The 12,789-nt window shown below is 37.7% G+C and overlaps 1 long non-coding RNA gene across 3 annotated transcripts in view; it reads left to right on the top strand.

Moving 5' to 3' along the window:
• The window catches only part of LOC109548306 (uncharacterized), a 174,841-nt gene that overhangs the window by 126,843 nt on the left and 35,209 nt on the right, over window positions 1–12,789 (top strand). For all 3 annotated transcript variants that reach the window (XR_012327202.1, XR_012327203.1, XR_012327201.1), the window contains one exon: window positions 8,917–9,127. This is a non-coding gene — a long non-coding RNA (uncharacterized lncRNA). The remainder of the gene's footprint in view (window positions 1–8,916; window positions 9,128–12,789) is intronic.

The following is a 12,789-nucleotide window of genomic DNA, read 5'->3' as shown; positions in this document are numbered from 1 at the left end:
GAAGTGCATCAGGGCGTTTTCAGCTGCAAGTAACACTCAACATCACTCATATAATAGGGGGATTTATTCTTTCACAAAACTAAATCCAGAGTTAGAGAGGATCCAGAATTGGTTAGTTCAGCAAGTCAACAACATCAAGACCAAGCTCTTTCCATCTTTCCACTCCACCGTCTTCAGTGTGTTTGCTTTTGTCTTCAGGTTTATCCTTTCATGGCCACAAGTTGTCTATGGCAGCTCCAAGCTTTATATTTTCATGTAGCTATGCCTAAAGGATAGAAAACAGGACATCCCTTTCTTGTGTCTCTTTTTGAGTGAAGAAGAATCTGATGGAACCTCCCTGACAAGACTTCTTCTCATGTCTCCTTGGCCTAAATTCTGTCATGGGTCAATTTCTTTTTTTTTAGGTTTATTTATTTAATTTATTTATTTTTGGCTGTGTTGGGTCTTCGTTGCTGCATGCGAGCTTTCTCTAGTTGCGGTGGACAGAGGCTGTTCTTCATTGCGGTGCGCGGGCTTCTCATTGCGGTGGCTTCTCTTGTTGCAGAGCACAGGCTTTAGGTGCACGGACTTCAGTAGTTGTGGCACGTGGGTTCAGCAGTTGTGGCCCGCGGGCTCTAGAGTGCCGGCTCAGTAGTTGTGGTGAGCGGGGCTTAGTTGCTCCACGGCATGGGAGATCTTCCCGGACCAGAGCTCAAAGACCGTGTTCCCTGCATTGGCAGGCAGATTCTCAACCACTGCGCCACCAGGGAAGTCCCCATGGGTCAATTTCTAAACCAAACATTTGTTGCAAGGGAAATGGCAGAGAGGTTCACCTTCTCTGAAGCTAGAGTTCTGTTAGCAGTCAGGAAGGGACAGGCAACCAACAGTGTCTATTAGAGTGAAAGTGACATTATAGGAGTAATTTTCAATTGGCTATAACATTTATATATAACCATATGAGAAAAGTGTTCTTTTAGCACTTAGTGCTAAAACTAGTAGGTGAAACTTTAAAGAAAAACAGGATATTTGCATAGCTTGAAAGTATTTCCCCAAAGATATTTAATTACATGTATTAATTACTGTGGTGTTTTTGACATATAGTCACAAATTCTGTCCGGAGGTAGAGCTTAATTCTCCTTTTGATTGTGAGTTTGACTTAGTAGCTTGCTTTTTTTTTTATTGTTTTATTTTTATTTATTTATTTATTTTACATCTTTATTGGAGTATAATTGCTTTACAATGTTGTGTTAGTTTCTGCTGTATAACAAAATGAATCAGCTATATGTATACATATATCCCCGTATCCCCTCCCTCTTGTGTCTCCCTCTCACCCTCCCTATCCCACCCCTCTAGGTGGTCACAAAGCACAGAGCTGATCTCCCTGTAGCAGCTTGCTTTTAAGGAATAGGGTATGGAAAGGGAAAAATAGTAACGTTACAGTGAAGAAACCTGAAAGATACTATCTTTCCCAAATAATCAAGGTTAGGCAAGATGGTATCCTGGATTGGATCCTGAAAAACAAAAAAAACCCTACAAAAGAACATTAATGGAAAAATCAGTGAAATTCAAATAAAGTCTACAGTTCAGTTAATAGAACTGTACCAATGTTAATGTCTTCGTTTTGTAAATGTAACTTGATTATGCAGGACATTAACATTAGGGGAAACTGAGTGACGGTATGCAGGAACTCCTTGTACTATCTTTGTAACTATTCTGTAAATCTAAAAGTATGTCAAGAATAAAAAGTTTTAAAACAATTTGGTTATCAGAAGAAAGGTTTATTATCAGGACTAATTGCTTTGAACATATCTTGTAATACATGATGGCACTCCAACATCTCATGATACCTTGTTTGGTTGAGAACAACTGTTCCTTTTGTTCATTCAATACATATTAATAGGCTAGGCATGTGCTAGGCATGATGGCAGGCAGCAGAACCAATGCTGAACTGAAAAGATACCACCCCTGTCCTTCTGCAATTCATATTCCGTTGACCCAAACTGGAAAGTAATGGTTTTTTTTCCTACCCAACACAATAGTGATTTGAAGAGAATCTTCAACTTTTAAAAAGAATTAATTTTTTTGAAGTATAGTTGATTTACAATATTTATTAGTTCTAAGTGTATAGCATACTGATTCAAGATTTTTATGGTTTATACTCCATTTAAGGTTATTATAAAATATTGGCTATATTCCCTGTGCTGTACAATATTTCCTTTTAGCTTATTTATTTTATGCATAGTAGTTTGTATCTCTTAATTCCCTACCCCTATCTTGCCCCTCCCCCTTCTCTCTCCCACTGGTAACCACTAGTTTGTTCTTTATATCTGTCTTTTCTGTTGTTATATTCAGAGAATCTTCAACTTTGAGATTTTTGATATGTTACATTCTCTATAGAGATTTTTTATTTTAAAAACTTGCCACTAATTTTATAAAATGTGGGGAATTTATGCTATTCATTTTTTGATACTAGCAAGTAAAATTAGAAAACTTTTTTAAAGGAGATATGAGTTAGGAGTTTTCCTTGTGCTGGAAAATAATGTTTTACTCCTTTGTCCAAGACTAAATATGAACCATTTCAGCTAAAGTATTTGTTAGATTTACCAGTGACTGAAGACAGGGTTGGGAGAGACTTTGATAAAAAGCCTTACACTGTTTGTCTTATTGCATTGGCAAATCTGAATATAATATATGTGATGAGTTTTTAAAAGGTGAATGCAGAATTTAATAAAGAGAGAGTAGAAAAAAAAGGCAAAATATCAGAATGCAAAATAAAAACACAACAGGCTAGCTTAAAAGGGACTCTGAAATGCACAGCCTTATTATAGTACTTTGCCTCATGCTTGCTGAATTTTTCTTGTAATTACCTGAATGAAGGATGATCATAAAATAAAATGAACAAGACTTTGTAGCTTTCCCAAGGCAATGTTGCAGCTATATCAGGATACGTGTAGGAGGTTGTAACAAGGCTGCTGGATGAATTTTAATTCAAAATTTATTTAAAAGTATCATGTTAATTCTTCACAAACAACAACCAGAATAACATAAAGCGATTTTCAAGTTTCATTTTTCGTTCTGAATATTTAAGAAAATTTTGAGTCACATACACAAAAAAAGAAAAATCACTGAAGACTTGTTTGTTTCAAAAAATAAAATTAATTGTGGTCAAGATTTATCCTATAGGATTCAGAAAATATTTTCTGGAGCCAAATGAGATAGAAGAGTTTGATTTCAGTTAATCTCAAGGAACATTGCTTTAATCAGTGAGATCTGTGATTTTTGTGTCTACTTTCATTCTTTTCACCATTGCATTTTTTTCCCCCAGAGTTAACTTTCACAGCTTTTACTTGTCCATATCTCTTCTTCCTTCTATTGGTGATATCACCCCAATATTTTTTATTAGGTGATTTTTTTTTTGACAAAAGTCAAATGTACAGATCTTAAGTGCACAATTCACTGAGTTTTGACAAATGCATACTTGTATAATTGCCATCCCAATCAAGATAAAGAACGGTTTCATCACCTCAGAAAGTTCCTTTGTTCACCCAGCAAGTCAACTCTCAACCCACATGTGTAACCAAGCAAGTGGTCTGGTTTCCTGCCTCACAATGGAAAGGCCATATGCTGAGGCGATAGTCTTTTGCAGAGAGAAAAGGCTTTATTGCTGGGTGGCCAAGCATGGAGACAGGAGGCGATGCTTAGATCTGTCTCCCTCATTGATTGACTATTGAGTAGGGTGTTTATCGTGGAAGTAGAGAGCAAGATGGAGAGGGGGCTTGGGAATGATTGGTGGAAAGTCAGTATAAGTTTCAATGTAAGTTTTAAGAGTCTTCTGCTCAGGGCAGGCATGTCTGTTCGTCATGCCTCTTCATGGGCCACGTGTGCAAATTCAGGGGAGGGGGTGTGTTCTGTATGCAACACACAGTGGATTTTTGGCCTGTGAGGTCTCAAGTTCACTATGAGTCATCCTAGTCCCTTAAAGCACCTGTGTAATGTTTAGTCAGGGTGCTGTCAGCAAGTTGTTTCCATATCTGCGGTTTCCCTGGTGTTCTGCCAAACTGGCTTGATGTTCTTGGTATATCATTTTGTTTCTACATTATGGACCTTGTAAGTTACAGGGTACAGTTTTACATGTACAGTGTTATGATTTCCATCACCATGGATTATTTTGCCTGTGTTTGAACATCATATACACGGAATCATTCAGTACTTAGTTCACAGTATCTGGCTTCTTTTGCTCAACATGTTTTTGAGATTCATTTACTTGCTGTGTGTATCAATTGTGTTATCGAACTGAACCTGGGTCTGCTTGCCAGCCTTGCAGCAAAGCCCATCTGCTGACACCAGGTTGTGGTGGAAAGTACAGCATTTACTGACAGGTACCAAGCATGGAGAGTGGGCAGCTTGGGCTCAAGAGACCCAAACTCCCTGATGGTTTTCAGGGAAGGGTTTTTAAAGGCAACATTTGGGGTGAGGGCTATAAGGTGTATAATTTTCTCCTGATGGGTTGGTGCTGAGGTAACAGGGTGATATTTCAGGAATCTTAATCATCAACCTTCTAGTTCTTACTAATCTGGGGTCTGCATGCTTGTGGTCAGCATGTAATCACCATCCTCCACCTGGGCAGGAGTCTTAGTTTCTACATCAAACTCAAAGATATGCATCAGATTGTTATGTATATTCCTTGAGGAGGAACTAGGACTCTATTTTATTGCTGAACTATTGTTTCTTGACTGGTTTTCCTTTGTTTCTGCACTCCCTCACTTCCCTAATTAGTAACTGCTTGTGTCTGCTCTTTGGAACTCAGGGAAGCTCTAGGAGACCAAAGCCTTCTCCTACAAATAAGAAACAGGGGACACAGAGGGGCTTTTGTACCCTGGAGGGTCCTGCAGTGTCCCTTGATTTCAGTCCCCTCTCTTCTTTGATACTCCTCAATCCTGAGGGGAATAGGGGAAGCACAAGAAAGGGAATAAAGTTTTGGATAGAGAGGTTAATCATAAACTTGACAGGGGAGCTTGATTTTAGGAGGACTCGGTTTCAATAGTTCATTCTTTTATATTGCTGAGTAGTATTCTATCTTCTGAGTAGTAGCCCCTTTTCTGTGGAGAGGCATTTGTATTATTTCCAGTTTATTGCCTAATATGAATAACATTGCTACAAACATTCTTGTACTAGTCTTTTTGTAGATGTATGTTTCAGTTCTTTTGAGTGAATACCTAGGAGTGAAATTCCTGAGTCATAGGGTAGATGTATGTTTAACTCTATAAGAAACTGACAAATAACTTTCCAAAGTGTTTGTCTCATTTTATAATTCTACCAGTAATATATGATATTTCAGTGTTCATGTTCCTGTCAATATTTTCCACTGTCATTGAAATTTTAGCCATTCTAGTAGATATGAAATGGTAACACATTGTAGTTTTAATTTGCATTTCCCTAATGACTAAAGAGATTGAGAACATTTTCATTGCTTATTGGCCATTTGTGTATATTTCTTTGTGAAGTGTCCATTTAAGTTCTTTGCTTTTTTATAATTTTTTGTCTTTTTGTTATGAATTTATGAGTTTTTATATATTAGTTCTTTGTTGGATATTTATATTTCTATAATATTAATATTGATATTAAAATATTTATTAATATAAATATATTTATATATTATATGTATAGTAACTGTTTTCTCCCAGCATTTTTATTATTCTCTGAGAATTCTAGATTCTAGGTATGTGACTAAGTAATTACAGATTGCTCTCTAGAATGGCAGTAGTCTATACTCCTATGAGGAGTGCATGTTCCTATAAACATTTTTCATTATTCAGTTTTCAACTTGTTACCAATCTACAAGGGTAGTGTAAGAATCCATTGTTGTTTTATTGTTCATTTCTCTGATTTCCAGTGAGTTGGAAATCTCTTCTATGCATGTTAGCCTTTTCAGTTTTCTCTTTTATAAATTGCTTATTCATATTGTCTGCCCATTTTGCCTATTGAGCTGATTGCCTTTATCTTATTGATTTGCGGGAGTTATCATATATTTTGTATATTAATCACTTGTCAGCTTAAGAAACTATCTTATTTTTAATTTTTCAACTTTATCCATGTCGTCCTCTGTTAAAAAATGATAGTTAATTTTGAGGTAATAAAAGCTATCACTTGTTTTGTTAGATCAAAAAGATATTTTCTTGTGTTTCCTTCTATTAACTTTATATTTTATCTTTCATATTTAGGTCTGTAATCCATTTGGAGTCTATCTTTGATTAGGGTATTAGGTAGAAATCCACTTTGATTTTTCTCCACATGATTAGCTATTTTCTTTTTTTAAGAAATAAATTTATTTATTTATTTATTTATTTATTTATTTTTGGCTGTGTTGGGTCTTTTTTGCTGCACGCGGGCTTTCTCTAGTTGCAGTGAGCGGGGGCTACTCTTTGTTGCAGTGCGTGGGCTTCTCATTGCGGTGGCTTCTCTTTGTTGCAGAGTACGGGCTCTAGGCACACAGTAGTTGTGGCACGCAGGCTCAGTAGTTGTGGCTCGTGGGCTCTAGAGCACAGGCTCAGTAGTTGTGGCACATGGGCTTAGTTGCTCAGTGGCATGTGGGATCTTCCAGGACCAGGGCTCAAACTGTTGTCCCCTGCGTTGGCAGGTGGATTGTCAACCACCGAGCTACCAGGGGAGTCTTCTATTTTCTTAAATGAGGAACTAAGTAATACGTCATTTCTCGATGATTTGTAGTACTACTTTTAATATATATTAGGTTCCTGACTCTGAGTTTCCTATTTCATTCCTTTGATTTTATATGTTTTTCTTGTACCAGAACAAGAACGTTTTTATTATGTGGCTTTGTTGTATGTCTTACTATTTAGTAAGCTCCCTTATTTATCCCTCCAATTTTAGGCTGACTTAGCAATTTCGGACTTTTAAATATACATATAAACTTGGAATAAGTTTAACAAGTTCCTCAAAAAAAATCCAAGTGGAACTTTCATTGGGATTGCATTAAATTTGTATATTCACTTGGCTATTAATGATATCTTTAGAATATTAAGTTGTCATTTTCAAGTATAGTGAAGTGACTTTACATTTATACAGTGAATCTTCTATTTTTTCAAATTAGAGTTTTAAGGTTTTCTCCACAGTGTTTTTGTGTATCCTTGTTAAATGAAATGCCAGATATTTTAGAGTTTTGTTGCTCTGCTCAATGGTATCTTATTTTTTATTATTTTTTCTAGTTGGCTATTGCTGTTGTGAGAAATACTGTTGATTTTTAAAAAATTAATTAATTTATTTATTTTTGACTGTGTTGGGTCTTTGTTGCTGCATGCAGACTTTCTCTAGTTTCGGTGAGCGGGGGCTACTCTTCGTTGTGGTGCATGGGCTTCTCATTGTGGTGGCTTCTCTTGTTGCAGAGCAGAACTCTAGGTGTGTGGGCTCAGTAGTTGTGGCTCGTGGGCTCTAGAGCACAGGCTCAGTAGTTGCAGTGCATGGGCTCACTAGTTGTGGCTCGTGGGCTCTAGAACGGAAGCTCAGTAGTTGTGGCACACAGGCTTAGTTGCTCCGTGGCATGTGGGATCTTCCTGGACCAGGGCTCAAACCCGTGTTCCCTGCATTGGCAGGCAGATTCTTAACCACTGCACCACCAGGGAAGTCCCAATACTGTTGATTTTTACTGATGATTTTGTGTTTGTTAATTTTGCTCTATTCTTTTAGTTCTCAAACACTCACTGTCTGTTAATACACTTATATTTTCTAGATTGATGATCTTATCATCTGCAAATAATATTTTTATTTCTTCCCATCCTATTCTTCCCATCCTATTATTTCCTTTTCTTTTATTTTAGAGTTAACCATAACCTCTAAAATCATATTGGAACTTTGCTTTTATTCCTTATCTTCAGAGGAATGTGTGTACTTTTGTTCCATTAAGTATATACTTGGGGGACTTCCCTGGTGGTACAGTGGGTAAGACTCCATGCTCCCAATGCAGGGACCCTGGTCAAGGAATGAGATCCCACATGCATGCCGCAACTAAGAGTTCTCATGCTACAACTAAGAAGTACATATGCCACAACTAAACACGCTGCAATGAAGATCCTGCGTGCTGCAACTAAGACCTGGCGCAGCCAAAATAAATAAATAAATATTTAAATATTTTTTAAAAAAAAGTATATGCTTTTTTTGGTTTAGCTATAGGCTAAACCAAGAAAAAGGTATTTTTCTTATCCTGTGTGCTCATTTTATATGGCTATGATAAGGTGACTTTTCTCTGTTATAAACCTAAACTTAAGTTTCATTGTTAAAAGTTATGTTCTCATAAAGGCTAGGATTTCTGTAATTCTTATAGAATACAGTTTTATACCGAAAAAAATACACTGTTGGATTCAATTATTTAATATTTTATTTAGTTTATGAGCAACTATGTGTAAAACTGAAACAGGCTTAAATTTCCCTCTTTTCTATTGTTCTTACCTGGTTTGAGTAAAAGATTATACTAGTGGTGTAAAATGAACTGGGAATCTTTTACTCTTTTCCTATTTTGGATCAACTTGTATAAGTTAGATTTTATAAGACAGTTTGGAACAACTTACCTGTAAAACCATCCGAGGCTGTGATTTTTTTAGATTCAATTTCTTTAATACTTACTGTCAGTTTAAACTTTGTCAATGTGCCTGTTGTATGTTTAGGTATTTTCTTTTTTTCTGTATTTTATTTATTCCATTTTGTCTGTTTTTCTCTTTGACCAGTGTTACCAAAACTCTATATTTATTATTTATTAATCTTAGGAAAAGTAATTCTTGGTTTGTTAATCTTCTATTTTTTTCTAAAATGATTCTTTTTTTCTATCTTTATTATCTGTTTCCTTCTTGTCTCTTTGGTTTTGCTCTGTAATGCTCAACATTTTCAGCTGAATCCTTAAGTCATCTTTTTTTTTTTTGCGGTACACAGGCCTCTCACTGTTGTGGCCTCTCCCGTTGTGGAGCACAGGCTCCGGACGTGCAGGCTCAGCGGCCATGGCTCACGGGCCTAGCCGTTCCGCCGCATGTGGGATCTTCCCAGACCAGGGCACGAATCCGTGTCCCCTGAATCGGCAGGCGGACTCTCAACCACTGCACCACCAGGGAAGACCAAGTCATCTATTTACGATATTTGTTTCCGGGTAAATATATTTAAAGCTATACATTTTCCTCAAGTATGGTTTAGCTGCCTTCCACAAAGTTTTGGCTTGCAATGTCTTCATTCTCATTCAGTTTTAAATAGTTCCTTATTTCTGTCTTAACTAAAGAGTCATTTAGTAATATTTTAGTCTCTAAGCATACGAGATTTGTTTTGAAAAGTTTATCTTTTTGTTATTGATCAAAATTTTTTTGGACTATGGTTAGAGAGCTGAGTTTGTATGATACTGATTATTTGAAGTTTATTGTTCTTTTTGTGGCCTCTCACATATTCAATTTCTGTTAATATTCTAAGAATGCAAGAAAAGACTAGTCACTTTTCTATAAATCTATGTGTTTTTTTCAGGGTTGATTTTGGGGTAGGGAGCCAGTAGCCCATGGAAATTCAACATCTTGAAAAGGTTACTTTCATTTTTAACTTTTTTTTTTTGCGATTCGCGGGCCTCTCACTGTTGTGGCCTCTCCCATTGTGGAGCACAGGCTCCGGACGCGCAGGCTCAGCGGCCATGGCTCACGGACCCAGCCGCTCCGCGGCACGTGGGATCTTCCCGGACTGGGGCGCGAACCCGTGTCCCCTGCATCGGCAGGCGGACTCTGAACCACTGCGCCACCAGGGAAGCCCTACTTTCATTTTTATACATTCAGATTACTGTTCAATTAGTAAAATGAGATTTTGGACCATTACAGAAAGATATTCTCAGTGAAGTCAACATATAGATTTAGACATTTCTCTATTGTCATAGAAATAGTGTATTTTATTTCCTCAATTTTCCTAAAGAGATGGGTTTTGGAAAGTTTAAAACTGAACATCCTGAGAGAACTCGGAAATAAGTACAAGATTTAGATTGTTGGACCCATCTTTTGGGAAGGACCTCCTTCCCATCTCTACATTTGCTTCTCACCTCTCCTCACCAGCCACACATAGCAGAAACTTGGCTGCATCCAGATGGCTTCTCTTATTTTAACATGAAGGACTTGTGCAAGTAGTAAAAATGGTGAGCAGTTACTTTCCAAGGATGGGGAGTCTGTGAACTAGGATACTCTTTGTTCAGCAGAACCTAAAATGAATTGGGGTATGCAGATTCAGGGGTAGAAGCTGGAGTTCTGCTGAAATGTTTCTGTAGTTGTGGAGGAAGGCCCTAGGATCAGAGGAAGTAAGATGCCTCAGAGATAGTTGGCTTTAAAGAGGGACTTTGGGAGAACTGAAATATCAAATGGAGTATTTTTACATTGAATCTCATAAGGTATATAATGTAACCTCCTTTGTCAGTTTCTCCTATGAAATCTTAAGTAAAATCTACATTGAAGAGAACATAAGAGCCAAAGAGGACTAGTGACAGTTATTTCATCATTGAAACTGTAGGGGAGGAGAAACTTTTCCTCTACTTTCTTATGTTCAGTGACTGAGGGCCTGTGAATTAAACTGACAAAAGACAGATTAACAGGAGAAAAGGCATACAAACTTTTTGATATTAATATTTTTACGTGCACAGGGGCTTCACAGAAAAGAATGGAAAAACCCAAAGAGGTGGTTAGACCTGGGGACTTATTTATCATTCTAACAAAGGGTGATAAAAATTGCAGAGAAGTAATTAGACAAAGGAAAAGGGAGTTTTTAGGAGTTAAATTGTGGGAAGGTCACTAAGAAATGTATGGGGGAAGCTAATAGTAGATAAGGGTTGTTTATGCAGATTCATCTTGGTGTTCTCTTCCTGGTATAGGACAGGGGGGTACCTTTATAAATGGAAATTTCCTTTATGAAAGGTAAGTTTATGTCCTGCTTTTAGTCAGATAGAGGAGGGCATAAAGCTCCTCCTGTGTCTGCTATTTCTCAGTTGCCTTCAGCTCAAAATAATCCTTATGCCAAAGTGGCATATTTTGGGGTGATCCGCTTCAATACATTTTATAATCAGTCTTTGTGTATCTTACAGATGTTCTCTTGGCTAGAGTTCCTTGAGGTTTTAGATCCTTGCCTTTTTTAAGTTCAAGACGATCTGCTACTTGAGGCTGTCTACCCTCCCAACAGAACAGGCCTCCCAAGATGTGTTACTTTGGCATATGGATTATTTTGAGCTAAAGGCAACAGAGACCCCGAGGGCTCGAGAGAAACTCCTCCCTTAATATAGTTAGCAGCATAGGTAAGACAACCTGAGATTATCTTTTAGATGTACGTACTCATGGACTTAAAGGTAAAATGATGTATAAAACTAAACTCTGCACACTGAATGAAACAAAACAGAAGGATGAGTTTATTGCAAGGCTTTCGACCTGCAAGCCAGGAAACTAAAGACTGTGGGAGCAATGAGGTCTTAGTTGCTCATAGGCCGAGGGATATTTATGTGAATAAATATGGAAGTTATTTGCCTTTTTCCACTGATTGGTTGCCTAGTGGTCTTCTTTCTTACTTGCTAAGGGTACGTAAATTAGGGGAACAAGGAAGTCCAGAGATGGCATGAACAGAATTGGCATTTGGGTATTGGCTGATGTCCTCTGCTGATTTCTGAGAAGAGTTGTAAATTCCTGTAAGGTTAGGTTAAGTTTCCTTTATGCATCTGCATTAACCTTCTCCGTTGTGTCCCTGGCATAAGTGACTTCGTTTTAGTTTGGATCTGCAATGTGGTATCTATAATTTATGTTTAATAATTCTGGTTAATCAGTATTTGTCTTCCCTGCTAGATTATAAGCTTCACAAGGGAGGAGAGTGCCTTTTTTATTCTCTACTGTATCCCTGACCCATAATAGATGCTCAATAATATTTCTTGACTGATTGAGTAAATTAATATGTAGGAACCACACAGATAAAAGTGCAGCATGAAGAGCAGTCAGATCACTCAGGGGCAGTAACCAGTGGGCCCCTACATGAGTGTTGGTTGGGGTAAAAGTTTGTAGTCACCGAAAGAAACACTGCCCACTTCAGAATTTTTGAATAGAGCTAATCCTATAAAATGAACAGAATTTCAATAGATATTTTTAATGCATTTACATAGCTAATTCAGTAAAATGTTTTCCTGATTTTCCATGGATTTCAGTAAAGAAGAAATTCTAGTATAGACATTATAATAAAAGGCAATTAGACCCTTTCTCTTCTTTTCTGTAAAAGCACAGATACATTTTCCAATTCATTTTTGCTGCAACTTCCCAAAGGAGAGACTCAAAGCTTGCCAAACTCAAATATTGTTAGAACTCAAACAGTTCCAAAACTCAAAGGAAGGCAAGTTTTTAATCACCTCCGGGATGTTCACCTCCAATAAGGATTTTTAGGACCAAGAAAGAATAAGCCCAAATATAGCTCTAAGATGTTGAGCTATCTACTTTTATACTTCCACTGGTGATAGGATTGTCGCTTTGTCAAATCCTGCTGCAGTTTGACCCTTCTCAGTGGGAACTTGGTGATTAATAATGCCCTTAATTGCTTTTCCTCCTGCCCTCGCAGCTGGTAGAAGTGAGGTACATCACAAAGAAACGCTGAACCGAGTTTTAAGGACAGAAAGGAAGCGGGGATGTAGCGCTGTAGGGCTCTGCTTCCTTCCTACGGCGTGGGAGGCTTCGGAGCCTCTCCCTCGTTAAGGGAAGCGGCTCTGCGCAGGCGCACTGAGCCATCGCGGGTAACGTTGTGATCGCTGTTCCAGCTCCTTCCTGACTGACA

This window comes from Tursiops truncatus, chromosome 17 (genome assembly GCF_011762595.2).
Source record: "Tursiops truncatus isolate mTurTru1 chromosome 17, mTurTru1.mat.Y, whole genome shotgun sequence".
Lineage (NCBI taxonomy): Eukaryota > Metazoa > Chordata > Mammalia > Artiodactyla > Delphinidae > Tursiops > Tursiops truncatus.
Note: the sequence above shows the minus strand (reverse complement) of the source record. Positions and strands in the feature narration are given on the sequence as shown.